Source organism: Bidens hawaiensis, unplaced genomic scaffold (assembly GCF_021521415.1).
Source record: "Bidens hawaiensis isolate Kalapana, Puna unplaced genomic scaffold, B.hawaiensis_p1.1 tig00025457_1, whole genome shotgun sequence".
Classification (NCBI taxonomy): Eukaryota; Viridiplantae; Streptophyta; class Magnoliopsida; order Asterales; family Asteraceae; genus Bidens; species Bidens hawaiensis.
The window spans coordinates 262,247-265,470 of NW_027494071.1; the positions used below are offsets into that span (position 1 = coordinate 262,247).

The 3,224-nt window shown below is 30.3% G+C and overlaps 1 pseudogene across 1 annotated transcript; it reads left to right on the forward strand.

Annotated features, from left to right (window-relative positions):
• The first annotated feature begins 1,035 nt into the window (after positions 1–1,035).
• LOC143571645 (S-adenosyl-L-methionine:benzoic acid/salicylic acid carboxyl methyltransferase 3-like) lies at positions 1,036–2,533 on the forward strand (annotated as a pseudogene). The gene is made up of 4 exons (XR_013142131.1): positions 1,036–1,115; positions 1,206–1,616; positions 1,747–2,000; positions 2,128–2,533. The product of XR_013142131.1 is annotated as an S-adenosyl-L-methionine:benzoic acid/salicylic acid carboxyl methyltransferase 3-like (transcript).
• Positions 2,534–3,224: the final 691 nt, after the last annotated feature.

Consider the following 3,224-nt stretch of genomic DNA (forward strand, 5'->3'; position numbering starts at 1 on the left):
ATAGTGTCGGGACTATGGAATTTTTCTCATGTCGTAAACTGTACTAAATCAGATATTATTATTTCCACAATTTGGACATGTCTTCTTGTTGTCACCTTTTACACCTGTTAATTTTGGAAGACATCGATTTTTTATTGAGACACCATTACCGTGATGGTATCAGTAAAGGCATGTATGGATAGTATAAGTTTATACAGGTTGTATAGGGATAACTTTTGTTAGATATCGTCAAATTTTGTTCCTATACCTTATATAGGCACAATTTATTTTTTTTGTTTTAATATTTTTTTATAAGATCCCGCTATTAAATAATTAAAACGTCTAATAAAAACATAAAATTTAAGAAATGACATCCCACATAGTTATAATATAAATTCATATAATTCTTAAATAAAAATACACCTATTTGAACGTAAATGTTTTTCTTCATACTAATTCAACAACCTATGTACAATAGTGGTGTTTTGAGGTCACGGCCTTCAGAAGGTGGCTTTTAAAGTCCCGGTACTTCAAAATACTCGTGTTATTCATAGGTTGTTCAATTAATATAAAACAAAATATGTACTTTTAAATATGTGTATTTTTATTATAAATTATGTGTTTTTATTTTATAACCATGTGGTATGTTTTTTCTTAAATTTTGTGTTTTTTTATTAAAAGTTTTAGTTAATTAGAAACGAGATTTTATATAAAAATATTAAACAAAAGTTTTTTGTTTAAAAATTGTGTTTATACGTCTCGTATATGTTTATACGAGACGTATATGTCTATACTCTATACAAGTCATATAGGAACAAGTCTGACATGTCTAACAGAAGTTGTCCCTATACAACTCGATAAACTTGTATATATGAGTCATATATGTGATGCATGATGTTTGGATATCATGCGCCACCTATACGACTCGTATATATAGAAAGATAAGATGTAGGGTAGGATAACAACATTGTTAATGCATAATATCTAGTACTTGCAAATGTCTTATTTAAAGCAGTAAAGAATGAAGGCCAAATATTGCACTTGGGCAAAGAACAATAAAGATGACATTAGTAAACGTTCTACATATGAATGATGGCAGTGGAGATTCAAGTTATGCCAAAAATTCATTTCTTCAGGTCTCTTTTAATCTCTTTGTAGACTCTCTAAGCTTTTATCATAACTTCTTATTATTATTATTATGATTATGATTATTATTATTATTACAGGAAAGCGCCATACGGAGAGCGTTACCATTTTTAAAGCATACAATTAAGGGTATGGCTAATCACGGCGCCTTCTTCAACAATTGTTTCACGATCGCAGATTTAGGATGTTCCACAGGCATGAATACGCTTTTAGTGGCATCTAACATTATTGATATCGTACATGAAGTGTGCCAAGAAAATAATCGTAAAGCACCACAGTTTCTAGTGTGCTTAAATGACCTCTGTGGAAATGATTTTAGCACCGTTTTTAAGTCATTACCGAACTTTTATGAAAGTCTTAAGAAGGACAAGGGACAAAATACTTGTTCTTGTTTTGTTTCAGCAGTTCCAGGTTCATTTTATGGTAGACTCTTTCCTAACAACAGTTTGCACTTCGTTCACTCCTCTTATAGCATTCAATGGCTTTCTCAGGTACCATATTATCCGACTATATAGTTATCATATAACATGTGTTTATACTTAGGACATGAATTAACTAACTATACAAAGACTAATTATGTTGTATGATACACTTATTCTTTGCAATGTATAAATGTTATAGGTACCTAAAGGTCTAGAAAGTAATAAACTAAATATATACATATCCAAAGCAAGTCCTCTTAATGTACTACAAGCATATGGAAAGCAATTTCACACCGACTTTACAAAGTTTTTACAAATGCGCTATGCAGAAATAGTACCCGGTGGACACATGCTTTTAACATTACCCGGTCGGAGTAAGTTGATCCAACTAGAGATGATTGTTGGAGTCTATGGGACTTACTCACCATATCACTTCTTGAGTTGCTCAAAGAGGTATAACTATAGTCTATAATCTCTTCTTGTGTCCAAATTTTAAGTCAAACAAGTTACAAACGCGCTCTAAGAGCTTCTAGTTTACTTAGACTGCGACTAAGTTTTATGTTTTATAAAAAAACTACATGCGTTGGTTCGAGAATCAGATATTAACTCATTCAATCTTCCGTTTTATCTTCCATGTGAGGATGAACTAGGAACATTATTCAAGATGATGGATCCTTTTCTCTTAATAACATGAGTGTTTATGAAGTCAACTGGGATCCACATGATACAGATTACACAACTACGAACGATTTACACTTTGAGCGAGGCCACAACCATACGAAAAACGAAACAAAGAAGAACACAACAAAATTGATTAGAGCTATTACAGAACCATTGTTGACTTCTCATTTTGGGAATTCCATATTGAAGTGCTATTTAAGAAGTATGAGAAGCATGTGGCTAAATATTTGGCTGTCAAGAAAACAAAACAATTTACTATTGTTATTTCATTGACCAAGAAATGAATAATTTGATCTTGTGTTAAAAATTCACTTTCTGTATATTGATGTGGTGAATTCTATCATATGTACTTCATGACTCTTAAAGGGTGTGTACTTGGTTTGGTTAATCTAGATCATTTACTTAATTGGCTCTAGCTAATTATATGGCAGTCAAATATGTACAAAGGAAATATGGAATCTAATTACGTAAAAGGAACTATTTTCATTTATCTGTTAGTATAATAATAAATTTCTATCTAGTAGGGTAACATAACTCAATTTTGTAGAAGTTGATTTTCTAGCATCTCTATCTTATTAAATATTGATGTTATGTGTTAACTTCTGGTGAAGTCTTATATTTTGATTTTTCATCTCTCTCCTATATATAATAATGATTTTCTTTTATTTGACAATGTTTTATTACACCATAAGTCTTATGAGTTTTTATAAAATGTCTTGGAAAAATACATGATATTTTATTTTAACTAAAATGTGTAACACACAAGTTTTTACCCATATAAATATATATATAAATAAGCACATGATTAACACTTATAATGTATAGGAGGCAAAGTACCAACAAACATGCTTCACTACTATCTAGCGGTTCATATGTGCATTAAGCAATTTCATTTTAAAACTAGAACCTCTCATAATAACAAATTGTAATGTTGAACATTTACATAATTTGAAGTTACCTTAAACAACATAACTTTTAATAAAATTATGTTTCCAA